A 22,604-nucleotide genomic window follows, 5' to 3' on the forward strand; every position below is an offset into this window, starting at 1 on the left:
GAATTGAACCTGGGTCCTCTGGAAGAGCAGACAGTGGTCTTAACTGCTGAGCCATCTCTCCAGCCCTTGATTGATATTTTTAAATTATGTTGGGACTTTTCAAAAGTATGTAACCTTTGAAGGTTTGATTTTCGCCACTTTTGGTGATGAGAATTGGATACAGGATCTTGCTGAGCAGTGGTGGTACTCGCTTTAATCCCAGCAGTCTGCAGGCAGAGGAATAGGATCTCCGAGTTCCAGGCCACCCTGGTCTACAGACTGAGTTCTAGGACATCTAGGGCTGTTACACAGAGAAACCCTGTCTCGAAAAAGAAAGAAAGGAAGGAAGGAAGGAAGGAAGGAAGGAAGGAAGGAAGGAAGGAAAGAAAGGACCTTGTCCATGCACCTTCATGTCCTCTAATTCCATTGCCCCTTTGATGAAGCAGGGCAATTAGGGGTTGGGCTCAGGTGTGGGGAAGCAGTCTGGAATGCTGAGCAGGTCTCAGATGTAGGTAAAAACTCTAAATTGGAGGTTCTCAGGCCTTCCTGGGAATCTCTTGGCTCTCCATGCCTGCAGGTTCAAGGTCTCAGCTCCTGAACTCAGGCTGCCATTTGAGATAGCTCCTCCAACTTCCTCCAACTTCCTCCAACCTCTCAGCTCTTCTCTAAATAGTTTATGGTGCCCAAAACACACAGAGCTATTGACACCTCCGGGCCCCAAGAACCTTACAACTTGTTTTTATTTTCTTTCATCTGGGGGCTGTTTTTTTTTATCTTCTTTCATTTGGGGGTGGGGGAGGGAGTTGGAGTCTCACTTAGTCTAGGATGACCTTCAACTTGCTATGTAACTGAGGATGACATTAAACTTCTGACCCTCACTCTGGCAGTGGAGGTGCACGCCTTTAATCCCACCACTCGGGAGGCAGAGGCAGGTGGATCTCTGTGAGTTCGAGGCCAGCCTGGTCTCCAGTGCGAGTGCCAGGATAGGCTCCAAAGCTACACAGAGAAACCCTGTCTCAAAAAAACAAGAAATGGACTGGAGAGATGGGTCAGAGGTTAAGAGCACTGACTGCTCTTCCAGAGGTACTGAGTTCAATTCCCAGCAACCACATGGTGGCTCACAACCATCCGTTATGAGATCTGGTGCCCTCTTCTGGTGTGCAGATATACATGGAAGCATAATAAATATTATGTAAGCATTATGTAAACATAATAAATAAATAAAATCTTTTAAAAAAAGTACTTTTAACTCACTGAAAATTCACGGGCAACCCCTTGGGGAAGGTACAATTGTTATGCAAATTTTCCTGATGGGGAGACTGCCTGAGGTTACAAATCTAGGGATGTGTGGGCTGAGGCCAGTTCTGTGAGCAATGGTTCCTAAACTCTAAGGAACTCTCCTTGGGGGTTTGAGCGTTTGCTCAGTAGGGAAGAGCACTGGCTGATCTTCCAGAGAGCACCCACATGGCAGGCATCTCAAGAGCTCTGTCTCTCCAGCTCTAGGGGAGCCAGTGCCCTCTTCGGGCCACCGTGGACACCAGGCACACACAGGCACAGAAGCAGCTAAAACCCTCCCTCGAATGCAAATTAAAGTCAGTTCTCCTGCTCCTCCTCTGTTTTCAGTTCCCCTTCTTCCTATTACCTCTGTAACAAGCCCCAAGATCTGCCTCCTTTTTATCACATCCTGTTAAACCTCTATGCTTCTGCCAGTTGTTATTCTTGAAATTGACATTTGATAGTTGTGTTTCTGTCTCTGTGTATTGGCATAAGCCTGTAATTGGGAGGCAGAGGCAAGTATTTCTCCATGAGTTCAAGGCCAGGGTGGTCTACATAGTAAATTCCAGGCCAACTTATGGCTATGCAGTGAAGCCCTGTCTCAAAAAAAACAAAAACAAAAACAAAAACAAAAAACAGAAAAATAAGCCATGGTTGTGTTTCTGTTTTTTTTTATTTATAAGTAGCAAATAGAATTAAAATTTATACTTTTCCTCTAAAAAACAAAAACAACAACCACAACCACCCCCAAACCAAAGTTTAAATCATATGTTATTTTCAGGCCCCAACAGAATGAGCTCTCTGTAATATAATGGCTTATTAACTATTTTAACGGAATTTATCATACTGTCCAAATTATTGAGTTCTTCCAATGACTTGCACCAATACTTCAAAACTGCTTTATTTTAATCTCTGGTTCCTGTTGGCTATTGTTCTGTACTGGCTGTCAGAACTTGAGGAGACTGCTCTCAACGGTGAGTTGCTCTCCTGGGCCTTCAACAAATTTAAAAAAAACAGAGACCTTAGTCCAACTTTTCTGGTTGTTATGGACTTCGCAGCTGGTCTGATGCAAGTCCATCACAGCTGGAAGCTTCTAAATCACTTCTTAATAATCCTGTGAGTACCAGGAACCCTCAAGAACTGGACATACCACCTGGTCACCTGTCACCTCCCCCTCGCAGCCCCTAGGCCTTCAGGTGGAGAACTGCTTCCTGTTTTGATTTTGCTGGGGTTTTCTGTTTGGTTTGGTTTTGGTTTTGGTTTTTGGTTTTTCAAAACAGGGTTTCTCTGTGTAGCTTTGAGTGTCTTGTAACTCGCTCTGTAAGACGAGCTGGGGTCGAGCAGAGATCCGCCTGCCTCTGCCACCTGAGTGCTGGGATTCAAGGTGTGCACCGCCACTGCTTGGCTTGATTTTGCTGTTGTTGTTTTGTTTTTTTGTTTGTTTGTTTGTTTGTTTGGATTTTTTTTTTGAGACAGGGTTTCTCTGTGTAGCTTTGGAACTAGCTCTTATAGACCAGGTTGGTCTCCAACTCACAGATATCCTCCTGCCTCTGTCTCCCTAGTGCTGGGATTAAAGGCATGCGCCACCACCACCTGGCTTGTTTTTGTTTTTTTTTTTTAATAATGGAATTACTACTGTATGGCTCAGACTGGCCTCAAACTCACAATGATCCTTCTGCCTCAGCCTCCCAATTGCTGGGATGACCATGCCCAGCGGGCTTCTTGTTTATAGTAATAGGTTGTACTTAGTTTCCTTTACAATTGGCTTTCCATATCTGTGAATTTCACCAATCAAGGATTTAGAATATGTGAAAGATAAAATAAGTGAAAACCAAACCAAAAGAACCAACCCTGCTGTGTTGAATATGGTGGGAATGGGCATTAGGAGATAGAAGCTGTGTCTACAGAGAGTGATAGGATAAAGCTTCAATGAGGTGAAGAGGTTGCAATACTTCCTTACCTTGGACTGCTTTTAGATCCTGGAGCAGCCAATCCTTGCCCACCTTTGTGTCAGAACTCACATCCTGTGATTAAAAGATAACCTTTGGAATCTATTGACATAGCAGCCTGCTAGTTTCCACCATCCTAAAAGCTAGGAATGCTATCAGAAAGCATATTGGGCCTAGAGAAAAGCTTCCCCTGTCTTGCTGTCCCTGCCTCTCTGTATTTCAAAATTGTCTTGATTTATGACTGTCTATTCTATAAAACTAAAATTTGATGAAACTGCTTCCACATTGGACCATGGACTTTGGGGTAACATAAATCTGTGCTCCCAAGCCATAGTCACTCAAAATGGCTCCTAAGCAAACTCTCTTATTCTCTTTGAGACCTGTGGTTTTTTGTGGTGCTAATGGACAGATATTAAGCTGGGCAGTAGTGGCGCTCGCCTGTAATCCCAACACTCGGGAGGCAGAGGCAGGAGGATCTCTGTGAATTTGAGGTCAGCCTGGTCTACAGAGAGAGTTCCAGACTGGCTCTATAACTACTGAGAAACCCTGTCTTGAAAAAACAAACAAAAGAACCCAACAGCTACTTTAGCAACTATTTACCTTGTGTCGAATATCATAGGCAAGTATACTGCAGGACATGAGAAGGGTATATGGAAATTTTATACCATTTTACATAAAAAAAGAGACCAGCATTTGAGGAGTTGAGTATCTGCTGGAGCAGAGGCATGGAACTAAAGGGAGGAGTCAAGTATGGTGATACACTAATGTAATCTTAGTATTCAGGAGGCTGAGGCTGGAGCATTGCCAGGATCTTGAGGCCACCCTGGTCTATGTAGTGAGTTTCAGACCAGCCAAGGTTACATAGTGAGACTTTGTGTCAAAAACAAAAATCAAAAACTAAACCAGGCGTTGGTGGCACACGCCTTTAATCCCAGCACTCCGGAGGCAGAGGCAGGAGGATCTCTGCGAGTTCGAGACCAGCCTGGTCTACAAGAGTTAGTTTCAGGACAGCCTCCAAAGCCACAGGGAAACCCTGTCTCGAAAAACCAAAAAAAAAAAAAAGTAACAAAAAAGAATGATTGTATTTATATTTTGGAAAGATGTTGCCTAAAAGGTCCTGATTGCCATACTTCAAGGCCTGAGTAGGCATGGCCATCAGACAGTGGGATGTCTGTCACACTCTGGCTCCCACTACGTGACTCGGTGACTGAGTCCATATTGGAGAACTAGACATAGGGAGCGGCCAAATATTGTTTCTTTTCTTTTGTGTGTGTGTGTGGGGGGGAGTTGTTTAAGACAGGGTTTCTTTGTGTAGCCCTGGCTGTTCTGGAACTGACTTCATGGATCAGGCTGGTCTCGAACTCACAGAGATCTGCTCCAGAGTGCTGGGATTAAAGGCCATGAGCAACCACTGCCTGGCCAACTATTGTTTCTTAAGAGATGGCAAAATTTACTACTGAGGTGTTGTCTTAGGACATAAGCAAGGGAGTGTTTTAGAAGGCTTGAGTCTTGGTGGGGTATGAAAGGAAAAGTATCACTCAGGCCTCCCCAAGACCGAGTTCTCCAAACAAAGGAGATTTATTTGCCCCAGAGGGACAAAGGGCAAGGATAAGAGACAAAGACAGGAGACAGAGGATGAGGGAGAAGGGGAAGGGGACAAGGGAAAGAGGACAGCGGTATTTGTTCCAGAGGGACAAATGACTGCCTCTGTATAAAGAGGAGAGACAGACATGGTCCATAGGCAAATGGTGGTTTATAAAGGTAAAAGGGAAAACCTGTGTAAGGATTGGGTATTTACTTCTAATTAGCCATGTTAATTAGGTGGGCCAAATGGGCTCTTTGGTTGCTGAACTTAATACTTGTGTAGTTAGACCTCCATAGTCAGCCTCAGGAGAAAGAAATGGCCAAATATGGAAATAGACCTTGGTGGCTAGTTTTAGGAATGTGATCTAGCAAGGCAGAGGGAATGGGGAGAAGGGCAAGGCCTGCCAGAGTCATGTTTGACAGGCCCAGCCTAGCTAGAGTCCCTTCAGGGTGACTGGGGACTGAAAACATCTGTACAGATAAGACTGACTTGGTGTTGGGCTGAGTGTGGAATGCTGCAGTAGAGCGATTGCCTAACATTTCAGGGGCTTAAAGTTCATCTTGAGCATCCTTACACACACACACACACACACACACACTCGCACTCACGCACGCACTCGTGCACGCGTGAGCACGCACGAGAGAGAGAGAGAGAGAGAGAGAGAGAGAGAGAGAGAGAGAGAGAGAGAGAGAGAGAGGAGAGGGAGAGGGAGGGAGGGAGGGAGGGATTGGGCTCTTGCTCATGTCACTAGTGTCTTTCTAGTGAGCTGTGAGTACTTCAGTTCCCTCTTCCAAAGGAAAGAAAATAACCATAGCTGAGTTCAATGAGACGAATGTAATGTGATGAAGATGCGGGCAAAGTCTGGCAGGATATAATTATTTTTAAAATAATAATTATATTATTATATAATTATAAATCATCATCATTATTTGAGGCAGTCTTATGTAGGCCTGACTGGTTTCAAACTTGCTATGTAGTTGAGGATGGCTACCATCTCCTGAGTGTTGCGATCACAAGTGTGTATCAGTCACCAAGCCTGAGTGGGTTATTATTGTTATTTTTATGAAATATTTTAGCAAGGTTTAGCATTCTCCCAAGCCCCTCCCCACCCTTGTCGGTCACTCCTGCAATCCTAGCACTCTGCAAGTCAGCAAGAGGATCTCACTGAGTTTTAGGTCAATCTGGCCAACACAGTATGTTCGAAGCCAGCCTGGACTATATACAGTGTGCGACCCTGTCTCAAAAATAAAAACCCAGTCGCCCCACCAAGTTTCCCCTGTCAAATCTTAGTATCTCATGACTACCCACCCTAAGAATTTGTGCTCAGGGAAATGTCCACCTCCAAGCCTGTGACGCTAGCACGGCTCGAACCACTGCGTGAGACCCAAGGGGCGCCGGCTCGAGACCCGCCGGACTGAACCACAGGGGTATCGGCGGGGGGGGGTGGACTCGGGAGCGGAGCGGCCGCCGGGCGGAGGGCGGCCATCTTGGAACGTTCCACGTGCCGAGGGTGGAGCAGCGAGGAAAAGGGCGAAGCGGCATCTGGCCCGCAAACGGGCGCCAGTCCGCTCGCCCCGGAACCCCGTCCTGGCCTGCTTTCTGTCACTCGCTGCTGGCGGATGGCAGTATCGAGTCAGCGGGACGCCTCTATCCCACCCACCACGTTCAGCCGCTTTCCCGTGACCCCTCCAATCTTTCCGTTTGGAACCTGCTCCCAAGGCCCTCGCGCAGGCCACTGGCTCAGGAGCTGCCCTGCTGGGCTCTGATTGGTCAAGGGCCGACTCCGTCTGCGGCTTTCTGAGGCTGCGTGCAGGACCTGGGAATAGCGTAGCTCCGCCTCCGCCCTTGCACCAGATTTCCAGAACTGCTTCGAGGCATGCGCAGTGGTTGTGGCCAGTGGCTACATCCAAAGTGGCATCGGGCCAAAGCAGGCTTTTAAGGACCTGGAGTCCTGGATTCAAATACCACCTCAGTGTGTAAAATTGGTCGCGGGTAAAATGTCAGCAGAGGGTACTTGTTCACTGTCGGAGGTTCGGTGATGACTGTTTTAGTACATCCCCTAGGGCTTTCGTCTCTAAACCTGTTAGGGCAGGCAAATTCATAGCCAGCCCGGGCCAAACAAGTCAATTTTTGTGTTTTGGATTTTTTTGTTTTGTTTTGTTTTTTTCGAGATAGGGTTTTTCTGTGGCTTTGGAGGCTGTCCTGGAAGTCGCCGTGTAGACCAGGCTGGCTTCGAACTCACAGAGATCCTCCTGCCTCTTCCTCCAGTGTGCTGGGATTAAAGGCATGCGCCACCAACGCCTGGCACAAGTCAATTTCTTAAAAAAAAAAAACGTGTTGCCTGCTGTTTGGTCCTTCTAAGAACAGGTTTGGTATAAATTTTGTTCTTCAAACATTGTAAATCCCAGCCGGGCGTTGGTGGTGCACGCCTTTAATCCCAGCACTCGGGAGGCAGAGGCACGTGGATCTCTGTGAGTTCAAGACCAGCCTGGTCTACAGAGCGAGTGCCAGGATAGGCTCCAAAGCTACACAGAGAAACCCTGTCTCGAAAAACAAACAAACAATCAAACAAACAAAAAACCATTGTAAAGCTGTAAAATGTGCAGGAGAAGCAGGGAGTTGGTGGTGCAGGCAAGCAGATCTGTGAGTTCGAAGCCACCCTAGTCTACAGAGCAAGTTCAAGGGTTCTAAGACAGTCAGGCTACACAGAGAAACTCTGTCCGGAAAAACAAACAAACAATACATGCATCAGAAGAGTGAAACATCATGGTAAGAGTAGAAGGTTCCTGTCAGCCCCGACTAGCAATCCTGCCACTCCTGCAAGGAACCTCAGGCCAAAGACACCAAAGAAAAGACTTTAGAGTCTGCAAACCTCAGTCTTGATATGTCTAGTTCCAAAGGCCCAGCTTGATGTTCAAAACACCTATATCTGGACTGTCAACATCCATTTGCTCCTCGAGGAATGGGAGCTCAAGAAACACTTCCTAAAACTAAAACTGCTGCTTAGTCAGGATGAATCTGAATAGAATTGAAATGTGCACTTCACAAATGTCTTATCTTCTCCGTGGACTCTGAAAATGAGAATTGTCTGGTACAACTTCTGAAACTAAAGTTAGTAAACAACGTTTTTCCTTCAAAAACTTTAATTAAAAAATAAAAGTATTTGGGGGGCTGGAGATGTGGTTCAGTGGTTACGAGCATTAACTGGACCCTGGTTAAATTTCCAGCATCCACATGGTAGCTCACAACTGTCTGTAACTCAAAGATCTGGCACCCCCACACAGACATACATGCAGGCAAAACACCAATGCACATAAAATAAAAATACAAATATTATTTAAAAAGTATTTTCTTTAAAAATCATTAAAACCTTACTTATTACAGGACAATGGTGGCAAAGCTATGGACGACTTTTCAATGGAAATAAGCAGACACAATATTTGAAAGAAAAAGAAAGGAAGCCAGGCAGTTGTGGCACATACCTTTAATTCCCAGCACTTGGGAGACAGAGGCAGGCGGATCTCTGTGAGTTTGACACCTGTCTACAAAGCTACACAGAGAAACCCTGTCTTGAAAAATCAAAAGAAAAAAAAAAGGAGGGGGGAACAGAAAATAACAGAAGACTATTTAATGGTAGGGGAAAGGGCTCTCTTTCCAATGGTGCACTCACAAAAGTGTGCCTCTGGTCCCATTGGCCTACAGGTGCAGCTCATAGCACAGGCAGGCATGGGAAATAAGACAGACACTCTTTTCATGGAGGTGTGCCTCTCTGTGTGAACAGTGTTGTATAGTGAACTTATGGGCCCTATGAGGACTTGTGTTTATTTGACTTTGCCTGTGCTAGCACAGTGGTCTTCAAACTTTAGCATCCATCAGAGTCCACTGGGGGACAGTGTCCATCCACATATTGTCTCTTTAGAAGGTGTTAGGGTAAAACTTGAATTGGGATCTTGAGTCCATAGCAGGGGAGGGTGACTGAGGTGAGAGACAAACACACCAGGCAGACAGAGCTTAAGTGGGAAGTTTTATTAGCAAGGGGAGGGAGGGGGAAGGAAATAGAAAAAAGGTAAAGAGACACAGAGACACAGAGAGAGGACAGAAGAGAAGAGGGAGACAGGAAAAGTCCTGTCTGCCCCAGAGGAACAGCTGGAAGAGAGCAGGAAGAGAGCTGGAAAAGAGCAGAAAGAGAGCATAAGTGGGCAGGGGTCTGTCTTTTTTTTTTTTCAAGACAGTGTTTCTCTGTGGCTTTGGAGCCTGTCCTGGAACTAGCTCTTTTAGACCAGGCTGGTCTCGAACTCACAAAGATCTGCCTGCCTCTGTCTCCCGAGTGCTGGGATTAAAGGCATGTCCCACCAACGCCTGGCTGTGTGTGGGGGGGTGTCTGTCTTTGTACCTGTGTTTAGACTAGTACTCATGGAACCCTGGGCTGCATGAATGCATTCTGCCAGGTGACAGGGACAGGACAGTGTAATGCCTGAGTCCTTACAGAAGGTAGAAACTGGAGTATGGGAAACTGTCAGCAGATGCAGTCTGCCTGAGGACCCCTTGAGGACCGTCTGGGGTCATCAAATAACAGTGGACACTTGAAATTTGGAAGGCATGGAGGCCCTGGGCTTTGTGGCTGGATGGCCAGTGATGCCTTCTTGCAGGCCTTGAGGTTCCAGTATTTGTGGTCTTCTGCACTGAGACTAGCCTCCTTTATCTGCCCACCTGATCACAGGGACACCTACTGGGCTGTAACAAAGGACAATGCAACTCTACAGAAGATACCCTAGGAGGCTCTGCCGATTGGATCTGTAATGATTTCAAATGTAAAGGAACAAAGCTGCCATCCACAGGAGCTGCCCTCCTACTGGCAGACGCCTGTCTCACAACCCCCAGCCTGCCTGCTTCCCTGGCATTTTTTTCAGACCTGGAGGGTGGGAAGAAAGAACGTCATTTTGAGGAGTGGGTGAAGGATTACAAAGCTTTTTCCGTTTCTAAGGCAACACTGCCACCAAGAGTAATCCATGAGGCATATCAAGCAGTGAGGTCAAACAAGAATAAGCTGCAAAACCGACCTGCAATGTGCGGCAAACCATTTCTGGAGCCATGAAAAGCAGCCAGAAACAACGAAAAGGGGTGCAGAAGCCACAGGGGAAAAATCAAGCTGGGAGCAGTGGCTAATGCCTGTAATCTCAGCCACTCACGAGACTGATACAGGAGTATTGTTTGTACTCAGGAATAAGAAGCGACCCTGAACTACATGGAGAAATCTTTTGTAAAAAGGGAAAGAATGAAAAGAAGAAAAGGAAGGCAGGGAGGGAGGGAAGGAGAGGAAAGAAAGGAGGAACGAAAGGAGGAAGGGAGGTAGAAAGGAAAGAAAGAAAAGAAAGAAAGAAAGAAAGAAAGAAAGAAAGAAAGAAAGAAAGCAGGCAGTCTCAACAGTCAATTTGAAGATTAAAGATTGGACAGAGGGATGATTCAGCAATTGTCATCTTGCCTGAGTTCAATCCCCAGAATTCACTTGGTGAAAGGAGAGAACAGATGCATGCAAGTTGTCCTCTGACCTCAACATGTGTGCTGTGTCATGCACTTGTGCGCGTGCGCACGCGCCCCGCCCCCACACAGAGCAAATACATACGTACATACATGCAACAAATTAAAAGTAAGATAGAGTCTTCTGTGTGCCTCATGTCTATAATCCCAGCATTCAGGAGGCTGGTGCAGGGGGATTGGGTTTGAAGCCAACCTGGGCTACATGGTAAGAAGTAGCCTCAAAAAACAAATAACAACAACAAAAAACCCCAAACAAACAAACAAAGAAAAAACACGAAGAAAAGCAAACAATTGTACAATTTGACTGATACGGACTCACGTAGGTTCCAGTCACAATTCGGTCACTTATTCACTTGCGTGGCTTCTGGCAAATGATTAAAGCTCTCTGTATACAAGGATTCTTCACCTGTAAAAACATATTAAACACCACATCATCTACTTTATGGGTGCTCTTGGGGATTGAAGATCATCTGCTTACTTCTGGTTTCAGAAACTCCCATCCTCCCTGAAATGGCATTGAGCTATGAATACAGAGATACTGTGCAAAGAGTTCAAGAGAGGACATCCTGGCATCCATTTTGCTGGGAAAAATTCTGAAAGATAATTTTTTGTTTTGTTTTTTGAGACAGGGTTTCTCTATGGCTTTGGAGGTTGTCCTGGCACTCGGTCTGTAGAGCAGGCTGGCCTCCAACTCACAGAGATCAGCCTGCCTCTGCCTCCCGAGTGCTGGGATCAAAGGTGTGCGCCACCAACCCCCGACTCTGAAAGATAATTTAACTAGACCAGAAAATAAAGCCCTGAGCCTATTTCCCTGTGTGCTTTGAGTCAGGCTTTTGTGGGTTTTAGCTACAAAACAACAAATTCTGAGTCATTGATGGCCATTATCTACAGACTACCTAGCTGGTCATGCATTGTTGTAATGATGTAACTCAAAATAAACAAAAGGGGGGCTAAAGATATGGCTCAGTGGTTAAGAGCACTGGCTGCTCTTCCAGAGATCCTGAGTTCAATTCCCAGCAACTACATGGTAGCTCACAACCATCTGTAATGAGATCTGGCGCCCTCTCCTGTTGTGCAGGCAGAACACTATATAAACAAACCAGCCGGGCGTTAGTGGCGCATGCCTTTAATCCCAGCACTCGGGAGGCAGAGGCAGGCAGATCTCTGAGAGTTCGAGGCCAGCCTCCATAATAATGTATGGAGTTGGGATGGGGTAGAGGGATAGGGGTGGGTCTGGGAGGAGTTAGGAAGAGGAGTGGGAGTGAATGGAATCAAAATGCATTGTATGCATGGAATTCTCAAAGAATTAAAATAGTATGTTAAAATGAAGAATAATAAATACTATGTAAATAATCCCCACACATGAACAAGAAAGATGTAGTGTGAAGATACAGATTCTTCATACACATTTCCATTGAATGGACAGTAAACAAATATGTAAGTATCTCTTCTCTACACCTTGCTCTAAACTGTCATCAGCAAATTACACAACCCCATATTGACTCATGATCCTGTGGTATATTTCTTTTCTGCAGTTCAAAGTGTGAACTGCTTTTGGGGAAGACTCAAGTTCAGTTCCCAGCACTCACATTAGGTGGGTCACAACTGCCTGTAACACCACTTACAAGAGAATCCAATGCCCAGTTCTGGCTTCTGTGGACACACACACACACACACACACACACACACACACACACACACACACACACACAGAGAGAGAGAGAGAGAGAGAGAGAGAGAGAGAGAATAGTAAAATGGCCCTTGATTGCGGTAGTTTGAACTAGAACAGGGAATGGCACTATTTGAAGGATTATAAGGATTAGGAGGTAAGAGGTATGGTCTTGTTGGAGGAAGTTGTGTCACTAAGGGTGGGCTTTGAGGGTTCAGAACCAGCCCATGCCAGTCCCAGACTCTCTGCCGTGTGATTCAAGATGTAGCTCTCAGCTTCTTCTCCAGTACCACGTCTGCCAGCATGCCACCATGCTCCCTGCCATGATGAAACTGTAAAATGTTTTTTCCATCTTTTTTTTTTCTAGACAGGGTTCCTCTGTAGCTTTGGAGCCTGTCCTGAAACTCTCTGTAGACCAACCAGGCTGGCCTCAAACTCACAGAGATCCACCTGTAACACAAAAAAATAAATGACCCAGACACTGATAATGGGGTTCAAACTTCAAGCTGAATACCAGAAAGGCAAAGCAACTGGCCACTAGCTTCTTACCTTTACGTCAGACTAAATGGGCTGATCCTGTCTGCACGAGCTCTCACGAAGCCTCAGACTGTAACCTCTCCTCAGTGTGGCTGTAGAATAAATGCCTTCTACTTAATACTGAAGATCCCGCTTCTATATTTTGTACCCCTCTAGTGCTGGAATTAAACGTGTAAGATCTGTTCCTCATTTAGACTGATTCAATCTCGAGTTTACCTGGGTGGCCTTGAACTCAGAAAGATCTGTCTACCTCTTAATCCTGTGTCCTAGGATTAAAGGTGTGTACACCACCTCCTAACTTCTGGCTGCTGGGATTAAAGGTGTGTGCCTGGCTTCTATGGCTTGTGACTGGCTTTGCTTTCTGAAACCTTAGGCAAGCTTTAACAAATCATAAACAATATCCACCTGCCACTGCCTCCCAAGTTCTGGGATTAAAGGTGTGTATCACCACTGCCCTGCTTAAATGTTTTCGCTTATGACAGTTGCCTTGATCATGGTGTCTCTTCACAGCAGGAGAACAGTGGTTAAGATGCTGATGAGTTCATCTCTAGGTGTTTGTGGTCTTGTATAATTTCGTCCCCAAGTGTGGTGTTGATTTAGTGATTTGCTTCTAACAAATAGAACATGACAGACATGGTGACATGTTGTAGAGATTCAGCTTGACTTTATTGCAGCTATTTAGAGGGAGGACGACCATGACTAATCCAGAATAATCCTGGCAGCTTTTCCCACATAGTTCTCCAGCATAATATAAGTAGGCAAAGCTGTTAGAGTGCTACACGTAGCTTCATGGCTAGATCTGCAAAGCCACAACACCAGGATGTGTTAGATGTCTTTGACATAAGCTTGGCATAAACCAGGTACAGTCCAGCTTGGCCCAAATCACTGTTGTTTGGATCAATATACTTGTATCTCCTTCTGACTCAGATAGCGGAGATCTATTGGTTTTGGTCTTGCTGTTTCCCAGGATGACACTTTTGTCCTTAAGACCCAACTAGATTGTGCCATGTGCAGTCCTAGATTTGCCTGCCTATTTCTTCAGCCTCACTGCTCTTTACAGCCAGTTCGAATACTCTGAGACTGTGTTGTTCCAGAATGGGTGTCACTTGTGAGATTAGTTTATAAAAAAGACTGCAGGGGTGTGGCACTGGCGGTCGTAGTGCATGCCTTTCATCTCAGCACTTGGGAGACAAAGATAGGTGGATCCCTGTGAGTTCAAGGCCAGCCTGGTCTAGAGTGAGTTTCAGGAAAAGCCAGGGCTGTTACGCAAAGAAATCCTGTCCCACCTGCAAAAAAAGACTGCAGGGACTGGATATCCTGGTGCATACGCAATATCCCAGTCTTTGGGAGACAGAGGCATGAAGATTGTGAATTTGAGGCTACCCTAGTCTACATAGTGAGATTTTTTATTTTAAAAGACAACTATGGCTTCCACCACAAGTGTACAAGGGTGCTTTCTCTCACTTTGTCTCTTTCCCCCTCCTTCCTTCTATCTCTATTAGAGTTTCTATTACTGTGATAAAATACTGTGGCTAAAATCAATTTAGGAAGGAAGGTTTTTATTTCACCTTACAGCTCTTAAGTCCATCACTGAGGGAAAGCAAGACGGGAACGTGGTGATAGGGCTGAGGCCAAGGAGGAATGCTGCTTCCTACCTTGCTCTTCATGGTTTCCTCAATCTGCTTTCTTATAGCTCTTGGGACCACCAGCCCAGGGGCGGCACCACCCACACTGAGTTGGGCCCTCCCAAATCAATTATCAATCAAGAAAATCCACCAAAGGCCAATCTAGTGGGAACATGTTCTCAATTGAGATTCCCTCTTCCCAAATGACTCTAGCTTGTGTCAAGTTGGCATTCACGAAAACCAGCCATCATATAAAGAAGTTCAGGGCTTGGGGTGATGGCTCAGTACGTAAAACCCTTGCCCCATATGCATGAAAAATCTAAACTGAACCCCCAGCTCCCATGTAAATGATGGGAAGGTATGGTATCCTTCCTGCCATCTCAGCCATGCATGGGTGTCGGGGGGAAGGCTGAGGGAGACCTGGGGGATTCCTCAAGGCAAGCTAGCTAGCCAGACTACTAAAATTGGTGGCCTCTGAGTGCAAATGAGAGATCCTGCCCTATATAGTAAGATGAGAGTAGTAGTAGAAGACATCTGGGAGGCTGGAGATGTGGCTCAGCAATTAAGAACACTGTCTGGGGGCTGGAGAGATGGCCCAGAGGTTAAGAGCACTGCTTGCTCTTCCAAAGGTCCTGAGTTCGATTCCCAGTAACCACATGGTGGCTCGCAACCATATATAATGAGATCTGGTGCCCTCTTCTGGCATCCAAGCACACATGTAAGCAGAATACTGTGTACATAATAAATAGATAAATTTTAAAAAAAGAGCACTGTCTGCTCTTTCAGAGCACCTGAGTTCAATTCCCAGCAACCACAAGGTGGCTCACAACCATCAGAAATGAGGTCAGGTGCCCTCTTCTGGTGTGCAGACATCTATGGAGGCAAAACTATACGCAATAAATAAATAGTGAAAAAAAGGAACATTTGATGTCAATTCTGGTTTACATGACTTACACACAGGTGAACACACGTGCGCATGCACAGTCCAGGTTACTCTGTTAAAACAAGCCACATGAGAAAGAGAGGGCCTGAAGGATAAAGGCCACATGTATACACACATAACATTTAAATTCACACATGAGAGACAATATGTGATGTCTGACTTATTTTATTTAGTTTGGTGATCTTTGGCTCCTGCAGATGGCATGGCTTTACTCTTCTTTATGGTTTGGAAAACCCCAAGTCCATTGTGTGTGTACCTTGTTGTTTTTTATTCGTTCATCTGTCAACAGGCATCTAGGTTGGTTCTGTAGCTCAACTATTGCAAATAGTGCCACAATCAACATACTTGATGGTATGCTGATTTAGGTTCCTTTGGGTATACACCATACCCAGGAGTCCTATACCTATACAAGGTAGATCTACTTCTTTTTTTCTGAAGATTTTTTTAAAAGATTTTATTTATTTATTTATTTATTTATTTATTATGTATAAACATTCTGCTTCCATGTATATCTGCACACCACAAGAGGGCACCAGATCTCATAACAGATGGTTGTGAGGTACCATGTGGTTGCTGGGAATTGAACTCAGGACCCCTGGAAGAGAAGTCAGTGCTCTTAACCTCTGAGCCATCTCTCCAGCTCATATATATTATATTTATTGTTATTTTGGTTTGTTTTGGTTTTTCGAGACAGGGTTTCTCTGTGTAGCTTTGGAGCCTATCCTGGCACTCGCTCTGGAGACCAGGCTGGCCTCGAACTCACAGAGATTTGCCTACCTCTGCCTCCCGAGTGCTGGGATTAAAGGCGTGCGCCACCAACGCCCGGCTCAGATTTTTTTATTTGAATTAGAAACAAGATTGTTTTACATGTCAATCGCAGTTCCCTCTCCCTCCCCTCCTCCCCTACCACCACCCCCAACTAAAACCCTACCTATCACATATCCTTTCTGTTCCCCCTGGATGGTGAGGCCTTCCATAGGGTGTCATCAGAGTCTATCATATCCTTTGGGATAGGGCCTAGGCCCACCCCCGTATGTCTTGGCTCAGGGAATATCTCTCTATGTGGAATGGGCTCCCAAAGTCCACACCTATGCTAGGGATAAGTACTGAACTACTACAGGAGGTCCCGTAGATTTCCCAGGTTTCCTCACTGAAACCCATGTTCCCAGGGTCTGGATCAGTCCCATGCTGCTATCCTAGCTATCAGTCTGGGGACCAATTGCTTTCTGATGTTCAGGTCAGCTGTTTCTGTTGGTTTCACCAGCCTGGTCTGGACACCTTTGCTCTTCACTTGTCCTTCTCTGCAACTGGATTCCAGTTCAGTCCAGTGATTAGTTGTGGGGTAGATCTACTTTTAATTTTAAGGTACCTCTATAGTGGCTACACTAGTTTGCATTTCCACTAGCATTGAGTAAATATTGTATACCCATTACCAGACAGTGGTGGCACACACCTTTAATGCTAGCACTCACAAGGCAGAGACAAGTGGATCTCTAAGTTCATAGGCCAGCCTGGTCTACAGAGCAAGTTCCTGAGCTGTTAGACAGAGAAACCTCGCCTTGCCTCAAAAAAAAAAAAAAAAAAGCTGGGCGGTGGTGGTGAACTCCTTCAATCCCAGAACTCAGGAAGCAGAGACAGGTGGATCTCTGTGAGTTGTGGCCAGCCTGGTCTACAAAGTGCGTTCCAGTACAGCCAGAATTGTGACACAGAGAAACTCTGTCTTGAAAAACCAAAAAAGAAGCCCCCTTCCCAACATTAGTTGTTTGTTTGCTTGATAGGTAGCCATTCCAACTGGAATACGATGCAATCTCAGTGTACTTTTTTTTTTCGAGATAAGGTTTCTCTGTGTAGCCCTGGTTGTCCTCAAACTCGATCTGTAGACCAGTCTGGCCTTGAACTCAAAGAAATCTGCCTGCCTCTGCCTTCTGAGTTCTTGGATTAAAGGTGTGCACCACCACTGCCTGCCTTTCTAATTGTTCTCTTTAATTCCTCTCTGCATTTTTTTTTTTTTTGGTTTTTTGAGACAGGGTTTCTCTGTGTAGCTTTGGAGCCTATCCTGGCACTCGCTCTGGAGACCAGGCTGGCCTCGATCTCACAGAGATCTGCCTGCCTCTGCTTCCAGAGTGCTGGGATTAAAGTCGTGTGCCACCAACGCCCGGCTCTCTCTTTTTTTTTTTTTTCAAAACAGAGTTTCTCTGTGTAGCTTTGGAGCCCTCCTCGAACTAGTTCTTGCAGACCAGGTTGGCCTCGAACTCAAAGATATCTGCCTGCCTCTGCCTCCCGAGTGCTGGGATTTAAAGGCATGAGCCACCACTCCCTGGCTCTTCTCTGTAATGTTTTGAAGTTTCTTTTTCTTTTTTTCAGGACAGGGTTTCTCTGTAGTTCTGGCTGTCCTGGAACTCACTCTACAGATCAGGCTGGCTTTGAACTCACATACATCTGTAGGCCTCTGCCTCCTGAGTGCTGGGATTAAAGGCATGCGCCACCAATGTCTGGCCAGCTTGAAGTTTCAATTGTACTATCTTTCACTACATAATTAGATTTATTCTTAAGTACTTTATTAGTTTTTGAAACTATTACCAATGGAGTTTTTTCTGAATCCTTTCTAAACATGTTTGTTACTGATGAATAGAAAAGCTGCTGATTTCATGCTATGTTTTTCTTTAGTTTGTATTTATAATCACAAGCTTAACTCTGAATTCCAGCTAGACTTGGAGGTGAATAACAAAAATATGGTTCCCAAAGAACTGCAATTAGAACACCAAGATTATGAAATATTGTGAGATGGGGCAAAGGTGCTCTCCTAAGCTAGGGAAGAAATTGTCTAATGGCTGAGATGCACACAACCTATAAGCATTAAACATGTCCACAGTCGACAGAGGTGATCTTCCTGGATCCAAAGTGTCATGTCTCAAGGCTTTCACAATGTTCATGCCTTCGTTCATTCATTTTCCCAAAGATGACATGTTTGCCATCTATCTTCACAGTGCAGATGAAAAACCAGAAGCCACTGTGCATGCATGAGGGCAGGTGCCCTACGAGACCAGAAGTGGGCATCAAATTCCCTGGAACTGGAGTTATGAGTGCTGGGAATCAAACCTGGGTCCTCTGCCAGAGCAACACATGCTCTTAACCACTGAACTATCTCTCCAGCCCCAATCACTGAGCCGACTTTTGAATTCTTTGGCTTCAACTGATACAGTGCTTTTGGATCTGGCAATTGAGTTATGTTCTGGAGATGTCAGGCTACCTTACATTTTCAATGGTTCCTGTGTTTGGGAGTTGCACTTTGTACATCTGTTGGTATGGATATCTCATCTAATTTTATTTGGGGAATCTCCTTAAAAGTCTTTTTCTTTCCTTTTTTGATTGTTTGGTTTGGTTTTTTGAGACCCTACCTTAAATACATTCACCTTAATTTTTTTTTAAAGATTTACTATGCATACAGTGTTCTGCCTGCGTATATGTCTGCACACCAGAAGAGGGCACCAGATCTCATTACAGATGATTATGAACCACCATGTGGTTGCTGGGAATTGAACTCAGAATCTCGGAAAGAACAGCTAGTGCTCTTAACCTCTGAGCCATCTCTCCAACCCCGACTCTTAAAAATTCTATACTTTTTTAGGGATGGGGACTTGGAACTCACTCTGTAAACCAGACTGGTTTTGAACTCACAGAGATCTGCCTACCTCTGCCTCCCAAGTGCTGGGATTAAAGGTGTGTGCCACAATACTCAGACCTTTTTCTTTTCAAAAATGCCTTTATAGTGTGTGTGTGTGTGTAGTGGGGTCATGATGATGTTTGGGCTTTAGGGGTTGCTGAGGGCCATGTCTCGGTCAGTGGTCCTGCTGTAGCTGGTAGCTGTGATGATGCCCATGGCCCATGTTGCCATAGGTGGTCATGGGAACTGTGCATCTGAGGGCTGTGCTGAGGCAGCCCAGCCCCTCACTTGTCCCTACCCTTCCTTGAACAGTGGAAGAGCTGTTGCTGCCCCCCAAGGGAGAGCTGGCTCCCTGCATTCAGGAGAGATAGCCACACCCCACACCACTGGCATGGGAATGCTGGCCCCTACAGCATAGGCCTAGGAGAGCTGGCTCTGCATCTCGCCTGAGGTGGGTAGTCCCAATGGCCCGGACCGACCAGCTCAGCAACCACCCAGACGCACATGCTGAGCCTTCGGTATTGCTCCACCCTAACATGTACCCCATCTATGGCCTACTGGAGTGCGTGAAGGAACTAGTCCTGCCTCATGATAACCCACAGGATCTCCATGACTCTGGGCAACAGTAGGATGAACCACAGGAGTTTTGGAGAGGGTCCGTTGATGATGGTGTGCCAGAGGACTTGAACCAAACCAATGACTCATTGCAATGAACATTTTGTGGGTGGGGATGGTTGGACAAAAGGGTATATATACTGTGTGACACACCGAAGCACCCAATGCCACCAGGATGAATGAAGAGGTGTTGGAAAGACACAGGAGTGAGGTTGTTTTTTTTTGTGTGTGTTTTGTTTTGAATTTATTTTGGGGGGTCTTTTGGGGTGCTGCAGGGGTGAGGAGGATATGGAGAGACTGGAGGTAAGTTGGATTGGGGTACATGATGTGAAATCCCCAAAGAATCGATAAAGAATTATGTTAAAAATAAATAAATAAGCTGGGAGGTGGTGGCACATGCACTGAAAAGACAAGAGGCAGGTGGATCTCTGTGAGTTCAAGGCCAGCCTGGTCTACAGAGTGATTTCCAGGACAGCCAGGACTGTTATACAGAGAAACCCTGTCTCGAAAAAATAAAAATAAATAATAGCAAGTCTTAAATACTTTGAGGGAGGGATCAAGGTTGTCCCCCAGGGCTTCCTGTCTTGTGATTGTCCCTTGTTTTCTGGTTCCCAGAGTAGCTCTTTTTTATTGTTATTTATTTATTTTTTTTTGGTTTTTGGAGACAGGATTTCTGTGTGGCTTTGGAGGCTGTCCTGGAACTAGCTCTTGTAGACCAAGCTGGTCTCGAACTCACAGAGATCCACCTGCCTCTGCCTCCCGAGTGCTGGGATTAAAGGCATGTGCCACCAATGCCCGGCTATTTTTATTTTTATTTTTTTTGGTTTTTAAGAAAGAGACCCACCTGTCACTGCCTCGGGAGTGCTGGGATTAAAAGAGAGCTACCACCGGCTGGTTAGGTGGGTATACTTTTTTTTTCTTTTTGGGTTTTTTGAGATAGGGTTTCTCTTTGTAGCTTTGGAGCCTATCCTGGCACTCACTCTGGAGATCGGGCTGGCCTCGAGCTCACAGAGATCTGTCTGCCTCTGATTCCGGAGTGCTGGGATTAAAAAGGCATGCACCACCAACACCCGGCTGGGTATTCTTAACATTATAATTTGATAGTTTGTTAACTTGGTAGTTAAATACGTTAAAATATTTCCCATTAATTATTATCCTGCATAAAACATCTTCAGCCCATTACAGTCGACTATTGCATGGTATGTTTACCTGTAGCACGAATTCAAATTGGTATTAATAATAAAAAACCCAGAAACAGATATTGGGGTTAAAGTTGAAGATCAGAGAAGCAAAGTGGGCAGCCACTACAGAGTTATTAACTCCACCAGTGCTCAACTAAAGGGTGATCCTGTCCTCAGACTGCACCTGTCTCCACCAAACCTCAGACTGCATTGAGCTCCTGTCTCCTTCACCTTATATTCTTCTCTAGCGCTGGGATTAACAGTGTGAGATTCCAAGTGCTGAGATCACCTTTGTGTGAGCTCTCTTTCTCTTTTAGACTGGACCAATTTTGTGTAGCTCAGGGTGGCCTTGAACTCACAGAGATCTGTCTGGCTTTGTCTCCCAAATGCTGGGATTAAAGGTGTGTGCCACCACTGCCTGGCCTCTATGGCTGACTAGTGTGGCTGGCTTTGCACTCTGATCTTCAGGCAAGCTTTATTTGTTAGATCATAAACAAAGTATCACCACATTTACCTAGTTCCTGGACAATGAAAAAGGTGTTCAACAATTTTCAATGTATCTATGTATCAATTTACAAGCTCTACAATCTTGTTTTAGTTTAGTATACATTGTAAACTCTATATTTTATAAGGTAATTGGTTATAAAGATTTACCCCCTTCAAGGCATTGGTGGCACACACCTCTTTACTCCCAGCATTCAGGAGGCAGAAGGAGTTGGATCTCTGTGAGTTCCAGGCCAGCCTGGTCTACAGAGTGAGATCTAGGACAGCCAGGGCTGTTACACAGAGAGACCCTGTCTTGAAAAACCAAAAGAAAAAGATTTACCCCCTTTTAACTGCTCATTTTTATTTAGTTCAAATTTCTGTCTACTTGCAAACACTTTTTATTTAATATTTACTTTAAAGGATATTTTTACTAGATGGACTTTTTTCCCTTTTTTTAAATTTAAATTAGAGATAAGCTTGTTTTACATGTCAATCTCAGGTCCCTCTCCCTCCCCTCCTCCCCTGCCCCCTAGATTGATATTTTTTTTTCTTTTTGGTTTTTCAAGACAGGGTTTCTGTGTGGCTTTGGAGGCTGTACTGGAATTAGCTCTTGTAGATCAGGCTGGTCTGGAGCTCACAGATATCCACCTACCTCTGCCTCCTGAGTGCTGGGGCTAAAGGCATGCGCCACCACCACCCGGCATCCTAGATTGATATTTTAAGTTTCTGTAATTTGAAGGCGTTTTTGAAGTCAAACACATGGTTTGTCTAGGAAATAAATAATCTTCATGTTTCCCTTTTGAAAGAATTCAAATGTAATAGAAGTAGCTTGTTTGAGGGTGTAATTTTTTAATATAAATTTTTCTTTAAATTAGAAACAATATCATTTTACATACCAATCCCAGTTCCCTCTCTCTCCCATCCTCCTACCGACCCCTCCATCGCACCCCTCCTTCCACTCCCCAGGGAGGTTGAGGCCTCCCATGGGGGATCATCAAAGTCTGTCATATCATTTGGAGCAGGACCTAGGCCCTACCCCGTGTGTCTAGGTTGAGAGAGTATCCCTCTATGTGGAATAGGCTCCCAAAGTCCATTCATATACTAGGGATAAATACTGATCCACTACCAGAGGCCCCATAGACTGCCCAGGCCTCCTAACTGACACCCACTTTCAGGAGGTCTGGGTCAGTCCTATGCTGGTTCCCCAACTGTCAGTCTGGGGTCCATGAGCTTCCCCTTATTCAGGTCAGCTGTTTCTATGGGTTCTCCAGCCTGGTCTTGACCCCTTTGCTCATCACTCCTTCCTCTCTGCAACTAGATTCCAGTTCAGTTAAGTGCTTAGCTGTGGATCTCTGCTTCTGCTTCCATCAGCTACTGGATGAAGGCTCTAGGATGACATATAAGGTAGTCATCAATCTCATTACCGGAGAAGGGCATTTAGGGTAGCCTCTCCGACGGTGTAATTTTATTTTTCGAGACAGGGTTTCTCTGTGGCTTTGGAGGCTGTCCTGGAACTAGCTCTTGTAGACCAAGCTGGTCTCGAACTCACAGAGATCCA

This window comes from Cricetulus griseus, chromosome X, assembly GCF_003668045.3.
Source record: "Cricetulus griseus strain 17A/GY chromosome X, alternate assembly CriGri-PICRH-1.0, whole genome shotgun sequence".
Classification (NCBI taxonomy): domain Eukaryota; kingdom Metazoa; phylum Chordata; class Mammalia; order Rodentia; family Cricetidae; genus Cricetulus; species Cricetulus griseus.